At 45.4% G+C, this 26,308-nt stretch overlaps 1 pseudogene; it reads left to right on the forward strand.

The window, feature by feature from the left end:
* The first annotated feature begins 22,532 nt into the window (after positions 1–22,532).
* LOC137371577 (nucleolin pseudogene) lies at positions 22,533–24,694 on the forward strand (annotated as a pseudogene).
* Positions 24,695–26,308: the final 1,614 nt, after the last annotated feature.

Here is a 26,308-nt window from a genome sequence, read left to right on the forward strand (position 1 = left end):
TCTTGAGTGTTCTTAGAGCTGCATTCACCCAGGCAAGTGGAGAGTATTCCTGACCTGTACCTTATGATGGAGAACAGGCCTTGGGAAGCCAGGAGGTGAGTTACTTGCTGCAGAATTCCCAGCCTCTGACCTGCTCTTGTAGCCACAGAACATATATGGCTGGTTCAGTTAAGTTTCTGGTCAATGGTAACCTCCAGGATGTTGATGGTGGGGGATTCAGCAATGATAATGCTGTTGAATTTCAAGGGGAGGTTTTTAGACTCTCTGGTTGGAGATGGTAATTGCCTGGTGCTTATGTGGTGCGAATGTTACTTGCCACTTATCAGCCCAAACTGAATATTATCCAGGTCTTTCTGCATGTGAGTATGGACTGCTTCATTATCTGAGGAGTTGCAAATGGTACTGAAAACAGTCATCAGTGAAAATCTCCAATTCCAACCTTATGATGGAGGGAAGGTCATTGATGATGCAGCTGAAGATGCCTTATTTCGGAGGGTGGGGCATTACATTCACTTTGGCACAGATGGGCCTGTGCAGGCACAGAGGGCTTTGGGCTTTGTTGCCATCAGTGGATTCCCTCAAGTTCAAGGCATCATTGATTGCACTCACGTAGCTATCAAGGCATCGACAGATCAGCCAGTCAATTTCTGAACAGAAAGGGCTACCACTCATTGAATGTCCAGCTGGTCAGTGACCACAGGAAGTGAATTTTGTAGGTCTGCACTCAATTCCCAGGCAGCTGTCATGACACCTTTGTCCTGCAAGAGTTGCAGGTACCTCTTCAGGCCCACATTCAGACTCCATGGGTGGCTGCTGGGTGATAAGGGTTATCCCCTAAAAAGATGATTCCTGATGCCCGTCCGAAACCCAGACACGGATGGAGAGAGACATAACAACTAGTGTCATATCCTTACACAGACCTTCATTGAACAGACCGTTAGCCTCTTGAAGATGTGCTTCCATTGTCTTGACCAGTCAGGTGGTGTCCTCCAGTACGAGCCAGCCAGAGTCTCCCATGTTGTGTTTATCTGCTGCATTCTGCACAACATGACAGTGGAAAGAGGCCTAGTGGTGGATGAGGACGTGGAACTGGAATGTCCCTCCACCTTGGAGGAGAACTGGGAGGAGGAAGAGGACGAGGAAGGGCTCGCTCAAGAGATGGCTGGCGAACAGGCAGCACAGAACGCCCAGCCATGCCATCCGAGAACTCAGGGTGAAGTGTGGGTTGGCATGGCCACATTGATTCAGCAGCACTTCACCTGATCGCCACTGAGCCCTTGTGGTCAATGACCCCAAAACTCACCTTCTAGCATAGGGCTATGACCCTTAACTGCGAGGTCCCATTGCCAGCCATGAGCACGGAGAATGACAGTTCCTCTGCCAACATTGTCCAACATCATAAGGCATTGGTACTTAATATTCTTAGGGCCCCACATCCCTCCACCCACCCACAATGAGACGTCCCCCTTCTGAGATGAGACATCAACAACACACCTGCTGGAGTGATGACATAAAACAACTATATTATGAGGCAACTGAAATAAGAGACAGATGTAGACAATAGCACCCAGGTGATCCATGAAGTGAATTCAACGCCTTGGTGCCTCCCTCTCCCTATACCTCTATGGGGTGCTCTTCCTGTGTCAGAAGATGAGGTGGAGGCAGTCTGCTCCTTACTGTCTGCCTCCTGCTGAGATGCGCATGGCTTCAGTCTTCATCTAAGAGCTACCCGTGGGAGCTCCCCCAAAGGTTGCTATGCCTGCGGTCATTGCAAGGGCTGCCACTGTCACAGGGCCTTGGCACACAAATGGCTCCTGAGTCAAAGGAGGCTAGGGGCTGTAGGGAGGTGCCTGTGCCCCCTGAGGGGTGGCTCCTTCATCTGCTACTAGGACCATCTCAGCCCTTTCCTTGTGCTCTTGGATGCTGGATGAGGCCACCGACTGGGACACAGCTGGCATCCACTCCCAGCACCTTTGCGCCATCAGCAACACTGAGCAGTCGATGCTGTGAATATCAGCATGCTGCTGCTGCACCCACTCAGAGTGGTTCTATATTTGTCTCTCCAAGAGATTTCCCAATCTCTCAATGGAGGAGCTCATATGACTGACTCTCTGAGTCATGACAGAGCATATGTGCTGCATGGACTCCTGTATTGCCTGCCGTTGGCTCCTCAAAGTTTCAGGGAACTCCGACAAACAGGAACATATCTGCCTCTGGTTGTTGAGGAAGGCTCTCCTTGTTTGTGCCACCTGAGATCCAGCATCTTTGGCTAGCAAAGCATCGCAGTGTCTGTGTCCGTCCTCTGAGGGTGACTGACCATAGCTGACTCTGCCTCACCCTCCTCCTTCTGCTCACATGTGCTGTGAAGTTCACTGCTCCACTTTCTGCACTACTCTGAGGCCCAACCGAGGTGAGTACGTCTGCACTGGTGGAAGGTGCCAAGGTATGATGCGACAGTGCTGGTTCCGTGGACTCCCCCACTGAGGCTGGCGATGCTGATTTGGCAGTCCACTTTGCTCCTGCTCTACAACTGTGAGAAACACAAGAAAATGGAAATGAGAACTCATCCTACTCCACAAGTGCCTGAGCACAATCATCCCCCAGATGACATTGATCTTAGATCTATAGCATACATTGGGCAGGAGTCTGTTCCACGCCCTTCACCTCAAGAAAGAGCTATCCAATGACCCTTTTGCTCACGGCCTCCCTTCTTGCCATCCCCCACCAAATGCCTCGAGGGCACCATGACCATCTCCAGCACTGCCTCCTCCATTGCTGTCAGAGTGTGGAGCTGGGCCACTCCATCACCCATTCCAGCCATCTCTTATCCTGCAGAATGAGAAGAGAATGATTCATCAGTAGGCTGCTCTCTCATCTCTTCCAGCATGACGCACATGTGGGATGATGCTCCCGTCAGTGATGTCCCCATCTGAATGTTGCCCCATATGTGCAGGTGGTTGCGTCTCAATGTACTGACCATTGACTAACACTGACAATGTGAGGGATAACTATGGACGTCCTGTGAGGTCAGCTCACGTGCATTCTGGTGCTTACAGAGATGGTGCTCAATGAACTGGGTGCCACTGGCCACTTACCTTACCAGACCGCAAGAGGTCATTGAACCATTTTCTACACTGGACCTTGTGGGTCCCCAGCTGCTGAGCTCCGTGGCCATCTCCATCCAAGCCCTCTTGGTCTCGCTGGGTGGATTTCTCCTTCCTGAGGCCGGAAAGAACAGCTCTCTCCTCTCTGACACTGCATCAATGTGTTCATCCAGGGAGACATCAGAGAAAAGGGGTGCCGCCCAAGGATGCATACCCATGCCCACACTGGCCCTCCAATCTCCCTGGTGCTGCATTGCTGAAAGCAATGACAAGCCCAGCTATGGCTGCCGCTTACCGTTTAAAATTGTCCTCAGTGAGGTGTTCCTGCGTCCAGGATGCTTCCAGCGCCTCTAATTGGGTCCCAGACTTGGCCCCAGGCCAATTAACATCTTTCAAGTTCAAAATTGCATTGAGTCACTGAAACTGATGCTGATGCGGCGCGAGGTCAGGACTGGGAAATATTCCAGGCATCAGGTTCCTGACCCCATAACAAAAATTCCCACCCTGGTTTCAGTAATATACACTCTAGAGAGATCTCTCCTGCTGGATCTATTGGTAATGTTGAAGTGTGACTGAGCTGTATGTGCAATCTGCAGCCCGCACTGAGTTAATTAGTTCAATAGGAAGAACAGCAGTTGCACAATTTCCCTAAATACCCTGTTTTAAGAAAGATAAAATTGTCAAAGAAAATCCTTCTGATTGCTGTGTGCAGACAACAGGTGAGGACAAGATGGGATGATGCTCCTTGTTGTCAAATAGCCTACCAACACATGAATAATGACCACTAGGCAACAGCCCAAAAGCATCTCAAATGTACTGACAAAAGGAACTAATGCCTGCAGGAGTGGTGAGGATGGAAAATATACTGCTGAAAGGAAAAGATAGTAATACAGTCATGCTTTAAAATAAATAATTATTTCTAAACTATTTGCATTGACTAGTTTGAGTTCCTTTTCTTTGTGCAATTAAGTGATAGATTCCATTATGAGGTAATAAATAGCCATTACATCTTAAGTAGTAAAAAAAGATGCATTAAAGTTGGATATTACTTTATGGCAGCATCTGACATCTATTCACAGATTTGCTGATCAACAAAATGAATATCTGTGCAGTTTATCAACACAGTGTCATTTGCAGATTTACTTATGGGCAGTAATCCTTGGAAGTTGTCTGCAAAAATGTGACTTTTTTTCTCAGAAGCAATACTAATCTTTATTTGTAAACATTCTTTTCTTTTGGGCCTCCTTATCTTGAGAGACAATGGATACGCGCCTGGAGGTAGTCAGTGGTTTGTGAAGCAGCGCCTGGAGTGGCTATAAAGGCCAATTCTGGAGTGACAGGCTCTTCCACAGGTGCTGCAGAGAAATTTGTTTGTCGGGGCTGTTGCACAGTTGGCTCTCCCCTTGCGCCTCTGTCTTTTTTCCTGCCAACTACTAAGTCTCTTCGACTCGCCACAATTTAGCCCTGTCTTTATGGCTGCCCGCCAGCTCTGGCGAATGCTGGCAACTGACTCCCACGACTTGTGATCAATGTCACACGATTTCATGTCGCGTTTGCAGACGTCTTTATAGCGGAGACATGGACGGCCGGTGGGTCTGATACCAGTGGCGAGCTCGCTGTACAATGTGTCTTTGGGGATCCTGCCATCTTCCATGCGGCTCACATGGCCAAGCCATCTCAAGCGCCGCTGACTCAGTAGTGTGTATAAGCTGGGGGTGTTGGCCGCTTCAAGGACTTCTGTGTTGGAGATATAGTCCTGCCACCTGATGCCAAGTATTCTCCGAAGGCAGCGAAGATGGAATGAATTGAGACGTCGCTCTTGGCTGGCATACGTTGTCCAGGCCTCGCTGCCGTAGAGCAAGGTACTGAGGACACAGGCCTGATACACTCGGACTTTTGTGTTCCGTGTCAGTGCGCCATTTTCCCACACTCTCTTGGCCAGTCTGGACATAGCAGTGGAAGCCTTACCCATGCGCTTGTTGATTTCTGCATCTAGAGACAGGTTACTGGTGATAGTTGAGCCTAGGTAGGTGAACTCTTGAACCACTTCCAGAGCGTGGTCGCCAATATTGATGGATGGAGCATTTCTGACGTCCTGCCCCATGATGTTCGTTTTCTTGAGGCTGATGGTTAGGCCAAATTCATTGCAGGCAGCCGCAAACCTGTCGATGAGACTCTGCAGGCACTCTTCAGTGTGAGATGTTAAAGCAGCATCGTCAGCAAAGAGGAGTTCTCTGATGAGGACTTTCCGTACTTTGGACTTCACTCTTAGACAGGCAAGGTTGAACAACCTGCCCCCTGATCTTGTGTGGAGGAAAGTTCCTTCTTCAGAGGATTTGAACGCATGTGAAAGCAGCAGGGAGAAGAAAATCCCAAAAAGTGTGGGTGCGAGAACACAGCCCTGTTTCACACCACTCAGGATAGGAAAGGGCTCTGATGAGGAGCCACCATGTTGAATTGTGCCTTTCATATTGTCATGGAATGAGGTGATGATACTTAGTAGCTTTGGTGGACATCCGATCTTTTCTAGTAGTCTGAAGAGACCACGTCTGCTGACGAGGTCAAAGGCTTTGGTGAGATCAATGAAAGCAATGTAGAGGGGCATCTGTTGTTCACGGCATTTCTCCTGTATCTGACGAAGGGAGAACAGCATGTCAATGGTCGATCTCTCTGCACGAAAGCCACACTGTGCCTCAGGGTAGACGCGCTCGGCCAGCTTCTGAAGCCTGTTCAGAGCGACTCGAGCAAAGACTTTCCCCACTATGCTGAGCAGGGAGATTCCACGGTAGTTGTTGCAGTCACCGCGGTCACCTTTGTTTTTATAGAGGGTGATGATATTGGCATCGCGCATGTCCTGGGGTACTGCTCCCTCGTCCCAGCACAGGCATAGCAGTTCATGTAGTGCTGAGAGTATAGCAGGCTTGGCACTCTTGATTATTTCAGGGGTAATGCCGTCCTTCCCAGGGGCTTTTCCGCTGGCTAGAGAATCAATGGCATCACTGAGTTCCGATTTGGTTGGCTGTATGTCCAGCTCATCCATGACTGGTAGAGGCTGGGCTGCATTGAGGGCAGTCTCAGTGACAGCATTCTCCCTGGAGTACAGTTCTAGGTAGTGCTCAACCCAGCGGTCCATCTGTTTGCGTTGGTCAGTGATTATGTCCCCCGATTTAGATTTGAGGGGTGCGATCTTCTTGATGGTTGGCCCAAGAGCTCTCTTCATGCCATCATACATTCCTCTGATGTTTCCGGTGTCTGAGGCCAGCTGAATATGACTGCATAGGTGTTGCCAGTAGTCGTTTGCGCAACGCCTAGCTGTTCTTTGTGCAGTACTTCTGGCTGCTTTAAGTGCTGCGGATGTTAAATCGCTGGGGGCTTTCTTGTCGTTCAACAGTGCAATGCGCTTAGCGGCTATGACAGGTTCCAGCTCTTCATTATGAAGTTGAAACCAGTCTGCATTTCTCTTCGCACTTTTGCCGTAGGTGGTCAAAGCTGACTCATAGATGGCGTCTCTGATGTGGGCCCACTTGGTCTCAGCATCCCCTGTGGGAGTGTTTTGAAGGGCTGTTACAAGTGAATTTAGAAATTTTTGTAACAGCTGTGGGTGAGAAATTCTGCTCGTGTTGATGCGCGGGTGGCCCTTCTGCTTGGAATGATGCAACTTCTTTGGTCTGAGTCTAACCTTGCTGCACACCAGGGAGTGGTCGGTGTCGCAGTCCGCACTGTGGAAGCTGCGTGTGATTTGAACACTGTTTAAGGCGGCTCGCCTTGTGACAATGAGGTCTAGCTGGTGCCAACGACGCGATCTTGGGTGCCTCCATGAAACCTGGTGACAGGGTTTAGTGTGAAAGAACGAGTTGGTGATGCAGAGGTTATGATAGGTACACAACTCAAGCAGTCTCTGCCCGTTCTCATTCATCCTTCCAACGCCATAGCGCCCAAGGCAGGAGGGCCATGAGTCATGGTCGGCCCCAACCCTGGCATTAAAGTCCCCCAGCAGGAATAGGTGTTCGGTGTTGGGGATGCTGCTAATGATGTTATGGAGTTGTTCATAGAACTGGTCTTTAGCTTCAGGTGTGTAGCAGAGTGTTGGAGCATAGATGCTGAGTAGGTGTACTGGACCAGAGGTGGTGAGCAGTCGGATGGACAGTATGCGTTCCGAGCCATTTGAGGGAGGCTCTATCATGCTGAGCAAGGAGTTTCTGATGGCGAAGCCCACTCCATGCTGTCTTGATTCTTCAGGATCCCTGCCCTGCCAGAAGAAGGTGTAGTCTTGCTCTGCTAGAGAGCCACTCGCGGGGAGGCGAGTCTCCTGAAGTGCTGCAATGTCCACATTGAATCTACTGAGCTCGTTGTTAATGATGGCGGTCTTCCGAGAATCGTTGATTTGTGTAAGGTCTTCCGACAGGCCAGGACACATAGTTCTGACGTTCCAGCTTGCAAAGCGAAGGGCTGGTACCTTCTTTCCTTTTTTCATGTTGTTTGGTGCGGTGTATCAGTCCACCTTTCGGGCAATGACCCTGAGCTCCAAGCACCCATTGAAGCAGGCAGACTGTGGCGGGACAGAACCTTATTGACCGGGGGCTGCCCGGTTTGAGGCGGGCGGTAGCTGTCCAGTGAGGTGCAATGACCTCTCCCACCGACAAAGGCAACCCGTGGCGCCCAGTTTCTACGCCAATTTATCTGGACTTATAACCCGTAACTGCTGCCTTCCATGTTGTTTTAGTCGCTGTGAGGCAACTATGGAGTGACCTCTCCATGGCGCATGCCTGGGCAAATTTATGGAGGTTGAGAGTTGCCCAGTGGTCAAAACCCCCCTCTCGGCCTTTCTGGTGGGGTCCAAAGGAGTGCAGGACACGACGTTTGGCACCAGTATGGCTGCAGGAACTGCCGGAAACATGCCAAAGGTGACACATGACCGCCTACGGGGTTCCGCTCCGGATTATCTGTTAGGGTTTACTCCCTTAGCCTTGGTCTCTCCCGAGACGCCCACAAGGCAGTGGGGTTGTTGAGGCCCCGACACAGGTGTCGGATGGTGCCGGTGGGAGGAGGGGATGCAAGGGGGAGGGGTAGAGGGAGGGGGTGGGGGGGGTGTGCAGGGGATGGGGGTGCGGGGTGAAGATGGTGCGAGGGGGGGCGGGCTGGGACTGGGTTGTGAGGGGGTGAGCTGAGAGGGTGGAGCAGGGAAGGGGACGGTGGGGGGGTGGAAGGGGGGTAAAGGGGGGGGGGGGAAGCTGGTGCAGGTAATAAGCCATTTCCTCAGTGCCCACCATCGACGTCCGGAAGGCTCATCCACGTCCTTCGGGAGGTGAAGCATCATTTGGCAGACTTAGAGGTGATTACATTTGCTAAGGGTTTTTTTTTTTGCAGTGGTTTAAATAAAGGCATGCAGCATTGCCGACAGTGCAAATATTACTCCAATTAGTGCTGCCTTTCCCTGCTGATTCTCATTGCCTTCAATTTTACAAGGGATTCTTGCTGCTACATTTGATCAAATGCTGCTTTGATGTCAAGGCCTGTCACTCTCACCTCACCTCTGGAAGTCAGCTCTTTGATCCATGTTTAGATCAAGGCTATAATAAAGTCTGTAGGTGAGTGGTCCCGACGGAACCTAAACTGAGCATCGGTGAGCACATTATTGATGAGTAAGTGTCGCTTGATAGCACCATCAACAACACCCTCCATTACTTTGGTTATGATTAAGAGTAGGCTGCTGGGGTGGTAATTAGCCAACTGGATTTATCCTGCTTTCGTGATCAAGACATACCTGAGCAATTTTCCACTTTGTTGAGCCAGTGTTGCAGCTGTAAGGGAACAATTTGGCTAGAGATGCAGCTAATTCTGCTACACAAGTTTTCACCACTACAGCCAGAATGTTGTTGTAACCTATTTGCTGTATCCCATACACTCAGCTCTTTCTTGATATCACATGGAGTGAATCAAATCGGCTGAAGACATATGATGGGGACCTCAGGAGGAGGCGGACATGGATAATCCATTTGGCACTATTGGCTGGAGACAGTTGTGAATGCTTCAGCCTTATCTTTTGCAGTCACACACTGGACTCCACCATCAGTGAGGTGGGAGATATTCATAGAGCTTCCTTCTCCTGCTCATTGTTTAATTATCCACTACCTCCCATGGCTAGGAGTAACAGGACTGCAGAGCTTTGATTGTTCTGTTGGTTATGGGATTTCTTAGGTCTGTCCATAGTATGGTGCTTCTGCTGTTTAGCATGCATTTATTTAGCCCGGTGTTGTAGTTTTACCAGATTAGCACCTTATTTTCAGGTACACCTGGTGCTGCTCCTCTACACTCCTCATTGAACTAGGATTGGTTGTCTGTCTTGATGCAAATGGTCAAATGAAGGATATCATGGGTGTAGTTTGTGCTGGAATAGAATTATGCTGCTGCTGGTGGCCCACAGCTTGTCATGGATGCCCATTTATGAGTTGCTAGATCTGTTCTGAATCTATCACATTTAGCAGGGTGATAGTGCCATGCAATACAATGGAGTGTGTCCTCAATATGAAGACATGGCTTTGTCTCTAAAGAACCATGCAGCAGTCACTCCTACCAATATTGTCATTGGACAGATGCATCAGAGAAAGGTAGGTTGCTGATTTTCACTTGTATTGGTTCTCTCACTACCTGCCACAATCTCACTCTGGCAGCCACGTCCTTCAGGACTTGACCAGCTCAGGCAGTAGTGGTTTTATCAGCTTCTGCTAGTGATGGACTCAGAGTACATTCTGTACCCTTGCTCCACTTAGTACTTCTTCCAAGTGGTGCTTAACATTGAAGAGTTTTGATTCATGAGCTATGCGAGAGCAGTAGATGGTAATCAGCAGATTTCCTTGTCCATGTTTAACCTGACTCCATGAGACATCAGGGGGTCTGATGTCCACGTTGAGGACTCCCAGGGCCACTGACTCCCAACTGTATATGCACTGTGCCACCACCTCTGGGTCTGCAGTGCCAGTGGGCAGAACATACCCAGGGGTGGTGACGGAGGAGTCTGCGACATTGGTTGATAAGTATGTTCCTGTGAGTATGACTGCGTCAGGCCGTTGCTGACTAGTCTATGGAGAGCTGTCCCACAGCAGTTCCCAGATGTTAGTGAGAAGGACTTTGTATAGTTGACTTGGTTGGATGTGCCTTTTCTGTGTCTGAATCCAATACCAAGGTTGATGTCGAGTGTCCCTTTCAATTTTATTCTTATTGTAAATATTTGCAGCCGTTTGATACAACTGTGTGGATTACTAGGCCATATCAGAGTACAGTTAACAGTTAACTAAACTGCAGTGGATCTGGAGTCACAGAAAGTCCGAACTGGGTATGGATGACAGGTTTCCTTCCCTAAAAGGATATTAGTGAACCAGTTGAGTTTTTATGACAATCTGATAACTTCACGCTGATTACCGATCCTAGCTTTTTATTCCAGATTTAATTAATTAACATAATTCAAATCCACAAACTACCATGGTGGGATTTGAACTCCAGATTATTATCCAGACCTCTCAATTACTAGTCCAGTAACACACAATAGCAGACAAATTAGTCAAATTTGTAAACAATCCTAAACTTGGAGGGGAAGTGGAATTAACGAAGGCAACCTAGAAATTAGAGAATGAATGAAACAGAATACATAAGAGGGCCAAACAATAACAAATCAATTTTAATGCAAGAAAATATAAAATACTGCATATAAGGAAAAAATGGGTGACATATGTGCTTCATGAACAATGTTCATAGCTAATGGTAAAGCTGAAGGAGACCCAGGAGTCCTAGTAGATGCAACATTCAACATTTCCAATCAATGTAGAGCAACAATCAATGAAGTCAATAGAAAGTTGAACTACATATCCAACACAATAGACTGCAAATCAGAGAAAGTTATAATCAAACTGCGCAGCATTCTGGTTGGACTCCACCTTAGGTACTGCAGTCAATTCTGGTTTCAGAGAAATAAGGCAGATATTCAAGTGCTGGAGACACTGAGGAGCAAAGACATTGGGCTCATCTCTAGCATAATGCTGGATGGTTCTTGGAAGCAACGCGATCACAGCCTGTTACACTTTGTGGCAATACATGAAAGATAGTATGCCAATGTAATCATCAGTTAGAAATCACTGACTTCATCGAACAAGGCACCATCCATTTGTTCACAGGCATTATCAGCCCTGCCTGGCGATAGTGTCTTCACAGGATCTGGGTTAGCAAAGCCAGCTACAGAGCTGTGCCATCTGCTGTCAGGACATCTGCTGCTAATATGCACCATAGGGCTGGCATAGCCAGAGATAGAGCTGGTCTGTTGCGGCCTCAGATCTGCACATAGGGCTTCCTTTCTGTCACTTCTTAATCTTCTGCCCCTACAGACATGGCAAAAGTTATTGAGGTGTTAAAATTCTTTGAGCTTTTCTAGAGGCTGTCAGGATTTTGCCCTCCCACTATGACAGTTCCATTTAACTGTCTCCATTCCTTTAAATTTCACTTGGATATCAATTTTGCCTCCTGCACAAACTTATGTTACATATTTAATGTAATAAAGCATCTGAAAGTGCTTCTCAGAAGCGTTATAAAACAGTATATGACACCAGGCCATATAAGGATATATTAGGCCAGATGACAAAAAGCTTGGTCAAAGAGCTATGTTTTAAGGAACGTCAAGGAGAAAAGCAGGATAGAGAGGCAGAGAGGTGTAAGGAGGGAATTCCAGAGCATGTGGCCAATGTAACTAAAGGCATGTCCACCAATGGCGGAGCAATTAAAATCGAGGATGCTTAAAAGGCACAATTAGATGAGTGCGGATATCTCAAAGGGTTGTGGGGCTGGAGGAAATTAGAGAAGGAGGGGCAAGGCCATGGAGGCATTTGAAAACAAGGATGAGAAATTTAAAATCAAGATGTTGCATGATCGGGAGGCAGTTTAGGTCAGCAAGTACAGGGGTGATGGGTAAGAATGGGATTCGGTGCAAGTAAAGACGTGGGCAGCAAGTTTTAGATGATCTCCTGTTTACAGAAGGTAGAATATGAGACCAGCCAACAGTGTATTGGAATAGTCATGTCTAGAGGGAAGAAAAGGCCTGAATGAGGGTTTCAGCAGTAGATGAGTGAAGGCAGGGGCAAAGTCAGGTGATCTTACAGAGCTGGAAGTTTTAGTGATGGCATAGATATGTGGTCGGAAGCTCATCTTAGGGTCAAATACTGTACCAAGGTTGCAAACAGTCAGGCTTAATCTCAGACAGTTGCCCGGGAGAGGATAGCCAGGGACTGGAATTTGAAGCAGGGACCAAAAACAATTGCATCAGTCTTCTCATTATTTAATTGGAGGAAATTTCTATCCACCAAGTATTGGATGTCAGATATACAGTCTGATAATTTTGCAACAGTGGAAGAGTTGAGAGACTTGGGCTGGAATTTTACACCCCCCAACCCCGGGTGGAGGTGGGTAAAATCATGAGGGAGCCGAGGAATGCTATTGCCATCGCTTACCAGCCCCCTGTTAAATTCCAGAAAACCTGTATGGAAAGATAATGCTGGAGCTTATATTTCCTGAGTTTCACATTCATTGTGCAGAATAAAAAGATTACAAACATGTAGCTCCTCGCTCAATACCTCTCCCAGTCCCAGTTAGTGTCTGCTTATAAGTGCTCAACTAAGACCCCAATTAACACCCTTCACCTGCATATAATCAAACCATTGACACAATTAATAGATTCCCTTCTTTCTTTTACAATACAACTTAGATTAACATGCTCGAACATCATTTCAAATAAACTCCATATTATGCACAAATAATATTTCACAATAAATCAAAATAAATTCCATATTGGGTACAAAGTTTGTTTACATTGAGAGACGCCCCTCCTCTATCTCCTCTAACAATTTCTTTGTACTCTCATTTCTTTGTGAAACAATCAGATAGCTGATGACTCACATCTACCCATTTAAGTTTGGAGATTTCCTTTCTCTCCAGCATTTGTTTCAATCCAGCAAGGTCAATACGTAGTCTTTTCTCAATCACACGTTTTGTGGAGTGTACATTGCCCCACAAAGAATGATTATCCACATAACATTCAATGGGTATCCCATCTTCAGGAAGTCCCTTGTTCAGAATTTGGCAAATAGAAACTCATGTCCACTGCCTGCACAAGACCCAGTGTTTCTGCAGCTAACATGCTTTTAACAACCAGTTTTATTTTCTTAGCCTCTTAAGCTAAAATCTCCCATTTTCACCCATCAGAAATATTATGAAGCCAGCTGCACTCGAATACCCCTCAGCAAAATTAGTATGTGAAGCATCACTAAAAATTATTAACTTCATGTTCTTTGGGTCACCCAAGGATGGGAACTTCGGTAGACATTTCTCCAGATTTAGTTTTTTCAACATTTTATTTGCCCTTAAAACATTCTCAATTTTTATATGTTTCATCATCGTGCTTAACTCCAGCAACATCAAAATTAACATCAGGCCTAGTCTGGGAGCCCAACCAGTTTAATTGACCCACCAGGCTTTGTATTTGCTCAATCTCTGCTTTAGATCGATCATCATCTTTCTGTGATGACCTAACATGATGAACCAGGATGGGAGTAACACTCTCTAAATAGGATTGTTGATTCAAACTTATTCCAGACTTAGTCTGCTTAATATATAAACCAATATATTTAAAGGCCCCACAAGCCTGACTCCCAATCTTAAATTCTGCCCTAATCTTAATAACCCCATGCAGACCCCACCTGCCAAGAATGAGGCATATTAATTTTGTCATATGAATATTGATTTTAAACTGTTGCTGGAGTGAAGAAATTACTTGTTTGAAGATCACCAGACACTGGGCTGGAAGGACATTTGCATACTAAGAGACACTGCTTGTGGAGACAAAGGACTATTCCCTGCTCCAACTAACCCAAATGGATTTCGATCACCAGTGAAGCTGCAAGGAAGCGCATTCCAGGCCCTGCTATGATGATACAATCCAGAGCTAGGACTGGTTAAACCAGCTGATCACATGACTAACTGGCTGGTCCAGACTTTGAACTAGCCACAGGACAGTTTGAATTCAGAAGGCAGTGTGGAACTGAAGTTGGAACAAGGAAGCCTCTCTCGCTTTCTCCCAAGCCACCGAACCCATGGAAGACATGTAAACCTCGAGAGAAAGGTTGATAGGTAAACTGGCCATTGTAAATTGTCCCTAGTGTAGGTAGGTGACAGGGAATATGGGATTAATGTAGGATTAGTATAAATGGGTGGCTGATGGTCAGCACAGACTCGGTGGGCCGAAGGGCCTGTTTCAGTGCTGTATCTCTAACTCTCACATCGGAACAAGTTGAAGCATGAATTTGGGCCCCAACGGGTTGCAAGACTTACCAGCAACCAAAGACTCCACATTGAACTTAAAGGACTAACTACCAGATTTTTCCTGAAATTTTTCCCCTTTATTCCTTCTACTTTTTCGATTTCTACCTACATGTGTGTTTATCGCATATGCATGCTAGCCTGGTCATGTCACATATTCATCATCGTTAACTGGATTAGAGTTTAAGATTAATAAACTTCTACCTTTCTTGTTTAAATCTAAGGAAATCTGTTTAATTTCTTTGCCTTACAATTGGAGCACTGAACAAGGATTCAACTAAGGGGGAGCTAAAAACACGGTGTTTTAAAATTAAACCCTGTTACGGTTAAACCAGGCAAAGGCTGAGAGGGAACCCCTAGGCCCCTTCTCACCTGGTCATAATAACATATTTCTTAAAATTCACAGTACCATCCCATAAGAAATCATCAACATGCATCAAGAAGATGCCTGAAAGTTTCCCTTTATGATACCAATAAAACATTGCAGGATATGCTTTTAGTTGAACACAACCAATTTTCAACAAAACAGATTTCACCAAGAAATACCACACACTGGAAGCATCATTAAAGCCATAGACACATTTGTTCAGTTTCCATAATTTTCCTTCTGTATCGGTTGTCTCTTTAGGTGGTTTCAGATATACTTCTCTCTGAAAAATATCACCTCGCAAAAATGCAGCTTTTATTTCAATGGATCTGCATTCCCATGACAATGTGGCCAAAAGAGCGAAAATGATTTTCAAGATTACTTTTTCCATTGTAGGACAGTCCACTGTAATATCAGTATCATCCAGTCGCTCTTCAAAACCCCTCACAACTAACCTCGCTTTAGCCTTATAAGTTCCATCAGGAAAGACTTTTCAGTACAAATCCATTTATGTGACAAGTCTGGCTGTCTCCTATCTGGTACCTCAGAATAGACTCCAAACTCTCTAATTCCTTATGTTTTGCTTCTCTTATTAGTTTATCCTCAAGTTTATCAGCAGCCACTAAAACTTCACAATCATGAGGACTTCTGCTTTTTGAGTTCTATTCCGAGACTGCCCTCTAGCCTTCATTTCATTGTCAAATCTATTCATGCTACGGCCTCTATTAGCACTTTTGATGTCTTTCGGAACTACTGCTAGACGATCTCCCTTGTACTTTATTGGAGGCTCTTTCTCCAGTGCGTGATCGCTTCCTTATGCAAGAGTCACTTCCTGACCCACTATCAAAACTTGCACTGTGCTTTGACCCTCCACTCTTTCACCCCATTCTGCCAGTACATGGGTCTAGCTTCTTGGTCATCATCTTGAACATTTAACCAATATTTAAACTTGCCTGTAGATTTTCCTGCACGCCCCACAATTGTCACATCCCTCCACTTATCAGATCCCGCTGGAATATATGTCACCTGGGTACCTACTCGAGGCAATTGGCCTTTGGATGCAATAGCTCTTTCCTGAGCATCATGATCGGTTACATTACTATCCAACTCGTGATCTACCTGTGCCTTAGGTCCTTCATCACAAAACACAGGAGTATTCGAGGTACAAGGTGCCTCTTTTCCCCTCTATCAGCTGCTCAGATTCTGAGATTTTGTAATCAATTGTGAAGAATGAACCTCAACAGTTTGATTTCCATGCTTGATAACTACTGTCTTACCATCCCGACCGGTTACCTGACTAGAGCCCTTCCATTCCTTATGGCTCACTTTTACAATAGACCAAATCTCCTGAGCTAAATTTCACTTCAGATGGCCTTATATGATGCCTCAGAGCTCTGCGAATTTTCTCAAACCTCAGCCTTGATGAAAGCCCATCTCCCTGCATGTATAACATTCAAATGTGTATTAAAAATGAAACTAATTATAGTACCTTCCAGAGCAGGAGGACTGTCACACAACACAGAAGGCAATTTGGAATTCCACCCATAGACCAATTGATAGGGACTATATTCTCCAACCATCTGAAGCAAATTCTTTGCATGACCCACCTATGCCAGGGCAGTTGTCAACTTGCAGTTTGGCTGGTCAGCCAGGATTTTATGTAACATTTCATCAACTACTGCGTGATTCCTTCCAAAAAGCCCACTGCGGAAAGGACTTTCAGCTGCAGTATTCATAACCGTAATGTTCATGTTTTCACACATATCCCTGAACTCATCATTGGCAAATTCCTCTGTTATCAGTTAGAAACTTTGCTGGTGCCCCAAGCCCAATCCTGATCCATTTCTACATAATTTTGTCCTTACTATTTATTATTGTAGAAAGACTAAGTCTAGTTGTTAGGTCTATAAAATGTAGAATAAAAATATTCTTGTCTTTGTCCCATATCTTTAAATCAATGGCAACAACCTCATTAAAGTCACATGCTGATGGAAGGCCGACAATAGGACATGGTGTCCTCCGATACTTCTTACAAATTTCACATTTTTCACTAATCTCTTCTATTATCCTCGTATACTCTCCATCAATCATACCTGCATGCTTTTTATTTTATTTTTATTTAGAGATACAGCACTGAAACAGGCCCTTCAGCCCACCGAGTCTGTGCCAACCAACAACCACACATTTTACTAATCTTACATTAATCCCATTTTCCCTACCACATCCCCACAATTCTCCTACCACCTACCTACACTAGGGGCAATTTACAATGGCCAATTTACCTATCAACCCACAAGTCTTTGGCTGTGGGAGGAAACCAGAGCACCCGGCAGAAACCCATGCAGTCACAGGGAGAACTTGCAAACTCCACACGGGCAGTACCCAGAACTGAACCCGGGTAGCTGGAGCTGTGGTGCTAACCACTGCACCACCTTTTAATAGGGTTTTTAATCTTTGACAAGGAGGATGAGCAAATTGTCTGTGTAACTTTAAATACAAGTTGCCTTTTATCTCTGATTCGTAACACCTGATGCCATCAACACTTCTCTAACACTGACTAGAAATATTAGGTTTTGTTAAGGGTACACAATAATGCTCTGACTGGGTAAATTGCAAATTCACTGGCTTCCCAAAAACAATTGCCTTGTCATGCTCCATGCCAAGTTTCACCTGTGCCTTTTTCATTGAAGACTTACTCAACAGTAAAGGTATCTCACTGGAGACTACATCAGTACTGATAAAGTGGCCTACCCCAGCTATTTTACATGGGATTACTACTCTTTTCAGTGATTTCAATGTGTTGTCATCACCAAACCTAAAGCTGGTAGTACTTTTATACTCTTTAACCTTGCGTCGATCCTCACTACTGAGTGAATCTAGATAACACTGTAACCAATCTGTTCCACATACTGCCAACGTACAAGCACTATCCAGTACAGTACAGTTGAATGAATCCGCAATCAACACATTCATCACAGGACTAAAACTCCTTGTGACTAGTACAATTCGTTCAGATCCAATATATTCCTCTTCTGCCTCAGAAGTCTCTGCATCATGTTATTTTGAAGACTCTGCCCCTTTGCTTAGGGCAGTTCATTGCATAATGATACTTTGAGTCACATCTGAAGCATCTATTAACTGTTCCCTGGGCAGTCCTGGGAATTCATTCATCTATGATTGCTGTTCCAATTCTGTCTTCCAGTGTAATACTCAGACCTGCTAAAATTGCTTTCATCCTCATTCCTCCTGCCTTTAACTCTTCCATTGTACTTAGTCTTGCTTCCAGTATCTAGATTATTTCTAAATCTTGTAAACATTGAGTCCTCCATTTTTTGAGACACTGCAGAATGCCCAGCTTGTTCTACCTGGACTGCAGGAAATGACTGTTTTCCCAGGAATTTCTTTAAGGCAGCAGACATTTGATCCATCATGGAGTCTTTGTCCAAGATCTGAACTTCAGTTAGAACCAGGAGCCTGTCCATATGTGACACCCTAGCACAATCTAGCAATTTAAATGCTAGCACTGAACAAGGGATCTCCAAATTGAATTTCCTCAATCTTCTATACAGTCTGTTAAAGTCCATGATATATTCCTCCATTGAATAACTATCTGTTTTCCAAAATCTATCAAAGTTTGAACATCCAACTGATGAGCATCCAGTTCAGAAAACACTTCACTTCTGATTTTACTTCTGTTAGGAAGTGACAACGCCAAAGCCATACCTTGTTTCCTTTTTGGTAGGGATGTAACCCATGTCCACATATCCACTTCATTCTTCCACTGGTCATATGGTTCAGACTCCAAAAACACTGGAGGGTAATCATACCCTGACAATTGGCACTTGCTTTTTACCATATTTTTCACAATAGTCCTTGAGATTTTAGTTTTCTATCCAAAAGAAATTCCTATTTTCCAACCTTCAGCTTTAGGCAACCATCCTCTGCTACCATGTTAAATTCCAGAAAGCTTGCTATGAAAGATAATGCTGGAGCTTATATTTACTCAGTTTCACATTAATTGTGCAGAATAAAATGATTTCAAACATGTAGCTCCTCACTCAAAACCTCTCCCAGTCCCAATGAGTGTCTGCTTATAAGTGCTCAACTAAAACCCCAATAAACACCCTTCACCTGCATATAATCAAACCATTGACACACAATTAGCACCCTGCTTCTATTTTAGCACGGCAGGGGAGGTGACAAACGGCCCGCCCATCCCAGGCAAATTGAGGCCCTGAAGTGGCCAATTAATTGCCACTTAAGGACCTCTTTCTGCCACTGTGGGTATCTTACCAGTAGCAGATGGGCACTTCAGCACCTGATGAGGCCACACAGTAATACTTTGCAGCCTCCTTGTGGGCTGGAGGGAGGGGGGGTCCTAATAGGGCTATCTGTGCCCCATGAAGGGCCCACCCAGCAGCACGGGCCACCCCTGCTAAAACCACCCCCTGCCCCCCCAGCCCCCCCCCCCCCGCCGCACCAGACTCCAACCCCCTCGCCAGGGCCCCGCTGATTGTCCCCGGTGAGCCCTGATCCCCATTTACCTATTCCAAGGGTGACATCCATCATCTCTCCTCTCACTGGCTGCACTCCCAACAGTGGCCACTGCTCCCGGTGGTGCTGCTGGGTCTGAAGAGCTGCTGGCCCTCTGGTTGGCTGGCAGAAGTCCTGACCGAGGCCAAATAAGAGGCTCGGACACCCAAAACTGCTGCGTGGCTTCCAGGCCTGGCGGAGGCAGGCTGTCCTCTGACTCTTTAGTCTGTGGATGGTGCCACCGTCTCAATGTAAAATTCTGACCATGGTGGTGAGGTGTCGCCAGCATATGGATTTTGGATGATGTCGCCGAGGGGCAGCATGTAGATGAGAAATAGCAGGGGGCCAAGAATATATCCTTGGGGAACAATAGAGGTACCGGTGCAGGAGCAGGAAGAGAAGCCATTGCAAGTGATACTTTGGTTACAATTAGAAAAATAGGACTGGGACCAAGCTCGAACAGCCCACCCAGCTGGATGACAGGGGAGAGGCATTGGAGGAGGATGATGTGGTCAACAATGCCAAAGGCTACAGACAGATTAAGAAGGATGAGAAGGGAAAGTTTACCTTTGTCACTGTCACATAGGATGTCATTTGTGACTTTGACAAGAGCTGTTTCAGGGGCAGGGGCAGGGGCAGAAACCTGATTGGAGAGATTCAAACATTGAGTTCTGGGAAAGATGGGCATGAATTTTGGAGACAACAACAGATTCAAGGACTTTGGAGAGGAATGAGAGGTTGGAGATGGGGCAGTAGTTTGCAAGAACAGTGGGGTCAAGTGTTATTTTTTTGATGAGAGGGGTGATGATGGCAGATTTAATGGAGACAGAGAACCGTTCACAATATTGGCTAGCATGGGAACCAGAAGGGGAAGTTGGGTTGTCAGCAGTCAGTGAGAATATGGTTGAGTGAGCAGGAGGTGGGTCTCATGGACAAGATGTGCTTAAAGAGGGTATAAGGAGAGATAGGAGAGAAACTAGAAAGATGTGAGATCTGGGCAAAGGCAGTGGGGAGCATTATAGGAAGTTTGGCCAGGTGTGCTAGTGGAAGGGAGGGATGCGGAATAGGAAGCTGATTGGATGGTCTTGATCTTAATGACAAAGAAGTTCATGAGCTCCTCTATGTAGCCCAGCCTGATATGGTGGTGAATGGCTAAACAGTTGTCTGCCATATCCGTTCAAGTCTGCATTCGTTGGACTTAAGGGAGCAGAGTTGAGTGCTGCACTGGGGGAATGGCCAGGGTGAGGAGAGAAATGGCTTTATTGGGGACCAGTGCATCAAAGGTGGAGATGAGGGTGTTGTTGAGCAAATCAGGAACTGCAGAAATGTTGTGGTGAACGGAGGGCCAGAGGCTAGACTGTTGGGATTTTGCAAGTGCTATTGTAAGTGAATTGTGGGATAGATTTTTCCAGGGTGGATACAGAAAGTGGTGGAGTTGGGGCATGTAATTGGGATGTGAGTGGAGAGTGATACAAGGAAGGGATCAGCGATGGCCTTATCTGTAATTGATATATTGGGACTAGCAAGACTGCATGAGATGGCAAGGTCAAGGGGGTGGCCTGAATATGGGTTGGTGTGTTTAAAGGAGGAAGCGATTAAGGTAGGATAAGAGGGCAGTGAACTCAGAGGAGAGAAATCAAAATGAGTTGAGATGGAGTTTAAAATCACCGAGGCTGAGAAGTCATTTGGTGCAAAGGCTGAGGGAGGAAAGCAGTGAAGATATCTCAGTGAGAACATTTTTATTGTACTTGGGAGGGCGGTAGAGAATGAGGATTTTGAATGAGAGGTGAGAGGGGTGGAACAAGGTGAGATACTCAAAGGAGAAGATAGTGCCAGAGGAGTAGGGGTCAGGCCAAGGTGTGATTTAGTGATAAGTGCCACACTGCCACCGCAACGGTTCGAGTGCTGGAAAATATAGCCAAGTGGGGAGGATTCACTAAGGGGAAAGGTATCATCATCTGTCAGCCAGGTTTCTGTTAAAGTCATGATGTTGATGCAATCATCCACAATAAGCTCATGGATGGAAAGGGCCTCGTTCACAAGTAAAGGCACATTCTGGAGGGAGATGAGCAGAGTCTACAGGATCAGCAATGGAAGAAGTCAGTTGGATGGGAAGGAGATTGGCAAAATTAGCCCCAGCAGACATGCTGGCAGGAAGTTCAATGAGTGAGTAGGATGGGACAGTTGGCATTACTGCTCATAATGAGACAGTGTCGGGTGCCTCAATGAGCCCTTCAGAGAGGGAAACTGTGGGCTTATCTAAGAGGAAACACCACAAACATGCACCTTACAGTTGCACCAGTCTACACCCAGATCTTTGAAAAACGTATGAATACACTGATCCAGGAAATCTGAGTGCTATTAAATATATTACTTGGGTAATTTTGACTTTTATCACCTGATGGAAAGCAGGTAATAAAGATTGGGCCATCCATTTTACATCTCACCCAGTGTTCTTTTTCATTGAAGATTGATGGAACACTCTTCACTTTCCTGGATGGATGCAGCCGAAAGACACTCAAGAAGCGCAACACAATCCAAAGCAATGCAGTCTGCTTGCTTGACATCCTATCTGCGAACTTAAACATCCACTCCTTCCACCACAAGCATACTGTGACTGCAATGTTTACTGTCCACCAATTGTACAGCAGTATCTCTCCAAGACATTTTTGGCAACACCTTCTGAACTCACCTCCTGAGCACGTTGAAGGATAAAGGCAGCAGGTGCATGGGAACACCTTCACCTTCCAATTTTCTGCTCTAACTCATACATCATCCCGATTTGGACCTATGTCAATGTCCCTTCCTTTCTGAGTCAATATCCTGCAAATCCCTACCTAACAGCATTGTGAGAGTAACTTCACCACTGGAACTCTAGCAGTCCAAGAAGGCTCACCATCACCTTCTCAAGAGCAGCTAGGGATGGGCAACAAAATTTCTTCCTTGCCAGTGATGCTCATATCCTGAGAGTGATTTTTTTTTTAAAGAAGATAAAACCATTGGAGCTTTTCAAGCCTCAAACATGGTTACAGTTGTTTTCAGCATTTGCAAAGGCTGTGTAGGGGTGGGGAGAAAAACTGTAGAGAAGATCAAAGGAACATACAGGACAATAAGAAGACTTGGAATGAATCTGTGGGCAGATAACAAAGCAGCACATCAATGACCTTAGCTAAATGGTTGGTAAAGTGAATATGCTGCTACATGAAGAGGGATTGCTGAAGATTGTTGAGTTTGGTATCCAGGGCACCCTGCCCTGAAGACAGTGGTATAATATTCCTTTCAGGACCAATAAATAGTAGGAGAAAATAACACAATTTAAGGAAACAAGCAAGGTAAGACTAACCAACAGGGTCAAAGTAGTGGCGAATGTCACAAAGTTTAACCTGTCAACCTAGTCAATGTTTACTAATCACCTCCACATCTTACAGCCCTTTCATTGCATCTTTTGCATAAGCATATCTCAACAGGATATACAGTAAAGATGCATCATTTGGATGAAAGCCTTGCACATTTACACATTCCAAGGCCTTAAGTTTGGACACATGTGTCTGGATGAGTTGTAAATGGCAGGATAGCAGGCACCCAAATACAAAGTAGAAGGATTAAGAAAGAAAAAAAAGGGGGAAACAAATCAGCAAAAAAACACGAGAAAAGAAAAAAATGTATTTTCATAAAAGGGCAGTCTTCTGGAGACAGGATCATGTCTCTAAAGGTGCTCTGTTTACATGTAGCAGGATCAAGTTGGTTGGGTTGGCAGGTCATGATCTAGAATTATTAAACTCAAAGTTGAGACCAGAAGGCTGTAAAGTGCCCAGTCAAAAGATGAAGTGCAGTTCCTTGAGCTTGCATTGAGTTTCATTGGAACACTATAAGAGGCCAAGGACAGAACGATCAGAGTGGGAGAATGGTGGAGAATTAAAAGCGACAGGAAGCTCGGGGTCGTATTTGGAGACTGACAAGCTGAGAATCCAATGTAACAGGAAGAAGAGCTTCAGTTCCAGATAGTAGACGCTAAGCAAACTCCCCACATCTCACCTGAAACACTTCAAAGACTTGGAGTGGTAACTCTCCACGTACCAGAAAAGAAATCTATTCCCAAGTGTGCAACTGCTGTGACTAAAAAAGCAAAGGAAGAAGTTGAGATAGTTGTGTCAAAGAAAGCTGGAAAGAGAACGAAAGAGGGGAAGAAGCATAAGACTGAAAATGATATATCTTTTTCGCTATTTGTTGGAAATTTGAACTCTGAAAAGAACTTTGAGGAACTAAAGAAAGCCCTGAATGGCTTCTTCACAAAAATTAATTTCAGTCACAAATGTTGAAATTGGATTTCGCAGGGAATTCAGTTACATAGACTTTGAAACCAAAGAACAACTGGAAAAGGCATTGGAATTCAATGGAAACAAAGTGCTGGGATTTGCAGACAAATTTGACAAAGCATGCAGCAAGGACAGCAATGTAGATAGTCAAAAGAGAAAGGGACTGCAGGACATTGTTTGTCAAAAATCTCCCATTCAAGATAACTCAGGATGGCCTCAGAGATTTTTGAGGATGCTATAGACATTAAATTGCTACTTCTCGTGATGGTTCAGGGACATTCTAAATATTGAATTCTAAAATTTGCAGATACAGCATTGGTACAGAAACAAGGCATTGAAGTTGAGGGCAGGGCCATCGTTATTGATTTCACTGGCGTTAAGCGTATGTTAAATGTAAAGCATAGACAAACGCAACCAAATTCTGATTCACTCATTGTAAATAACTTGGCATATTCTGCAAGAGAAGAAACCCTTCAGAATATTTTTGGAACAGCCTCATTGATCAAAATACCAGAAAAAAATGGCAGACCAAAAGGATTTCCTTTTGGTAAATTTGAATCTATTGGAGATGCTAAAGAAGCTCTTGAGAATCACAGCAATACAGAAATTGAAGGGAGAACTGTGAGATTGGATTTCAGCAACCAAGGGCACAGAAGTGGTGATAGTCCCAGCAAGGCAGAGTTTGCTCGTCGTCTTTCTGATGACAGAACTGAAGAAACTTTAAAAGAAGCCTTTGAAGATCTAAGTGTGCTAAAATTGCAACAGACAGAAAATCTGGAAGATCAAAAGGTTTTGGTTTTGTGGTCTTCCCATCAGAAGAAGATGCAAAATCAGAAAAGGAAATGATGGAAGTTGGAGAAATTAATGGATGTAAAGCTACACTTAACTTTGTTTGACCAAAGGGTAAAAAACAGCGAGGAGGTTGAGGCTTTGGAATCGCCAGAAGAGGACCAGGTGGATTTGGAGGATTCATGGGTGGAAAGATGATTTCTCAAGGACAGAAAATCAAATTTGATTAAAAAGAGTAATAAGATCACTTTACCTCTTGTGTTTAGACAGAGCCTCTGTTGATTCGCCTCTGAGTTGGACATTCCAGATTTCTACATGGACTGGATGGCTCCGCAGTTTGGAGTGTGGTGGGAGCTCCTGAAGGTTATGAATGGGCTTACAATTGAGTAAATGCAGAAATTGTTGATACACCTTTGTGGGTTTTGTCAAATTTATTAAGTAGTCTGTTTTAACAATGTGTAAATGTATTGGTCCCCATGATTATTTTTTTTTTGCCTTACAAATGCAAACTTTTTTTATGAAAAGCGGGATATTTGGATAAATACTTTGTACAATTTGGCTTGCAGTGCACATGTGACCTCTGATGTCATGATATGCAAATAAAGGCTTTTGGCAGTAGCTATTTTATGCAGCACATGGAACAGCCAGTGGGCCCTCATCTCACTGACTCCATTATTGAGACGCATAAATCCAAAGGTTGCAGCCTGGGCCATGACCATTCCCATGGACAGGTTTCCCCTCCACACTGATGACCCTAAGAGCTGTGGCCCTTCCTTGTATTTAAATTTTTAGCAGGCTTCCGAGAGACACTCACTCTCTCCTACCTGTCTCCGCAGTGTCCATCTCTCACGGTGCGGCTGTCATCCATTCAGTGCTGTGGGCTGTGATTGGGCCTCCCACCACAGAAACCCGCCTGCTGTCCTTAATTGGACAGTGAACGCAGAGATGGCCGCCTCCTGGAAGATTCCATCTGTTGGCACACCTCTGAGCTGTGCGGGATCGGAAACTGGAAATGGTCCCAATGCTTGAAATTTTTCAAAAGGCAAAAGATTCAACCCATGGTAAACATCAGTGACCCTGCCAATGTTCATGGGTGAGAGGTGTGGGGGTTCTATGATAATACATTAGTTAATATGTGAAAGGGGAGGTGGTGGCCCAGTGGTATTATCACTGGACTAATAACCCAGTGACCTCGGGTATTGCTCTGGAGACATGGGTTCAAATCCCGCCACAGCAGAAGGTGGAATTTGAATTTAATTAATAAATCTGCAATTAAAAAGCTAGTCTAATGATGGCCATGAATCCATTGTTGTAAAAACCCATCTGGTTCACTAATGTCCCTTTAGGGAAGGAAATCTGCTGTCCTTACCTGGTCGGGCCGAAATGTGACTCCAGACCCACAGCAATGTGGTTAACTCTTACATGCCCTCTGAAATGGCCTAGCAAGCCACTCAGTTGTACCTAACCGCTACGAAGTCAATAAAAAGGATGGAAACCGGACAGACCCCTCAACATTGACCGAGGCACTGGAAACGACAACGGCAAACCCAGCCCTGTCGACCCTGCAAAATCCTCCTTATTAACATCTGGGGGCTTGTGCCAAAGTTGGAAGAGCTGTCCCACAGACTAGTCAAGCAACAGCCTGACATAGTCATACTCACAGAATCATACCTTACAATGTCCCAGACACTGCAAACACTATCCCTGGGTATGTCCTGTCCCGCCGGCAGAGGTGGCGGGACAGTAGTCTACAGTAGGGAGAGAGTTGCCCGAGGAGTCTTCAACATTGTCTCCGGACCCCATGAAGTCTCATGGCATCAGGTCAAACATGGGCAAGCTAACCT

The sequence above is a fragment of the Heterodontus francisci genome, chromosome 6 (assembly GCF_036365525.1).
Source record: "Heterodontus francisci isolate sHetFra1 chromosome 6, sHetFra1.hap1, whole genome shotgun sequence".
In the NCBI taxonomy this organism is placed as follows: domain Eukaryota; kingdom Metazoa; phylum Chordata; class Chondrichthyes; order Heterodontiformes; family Heterodontidae; genus Heterodontus; species Heterodontus francisci.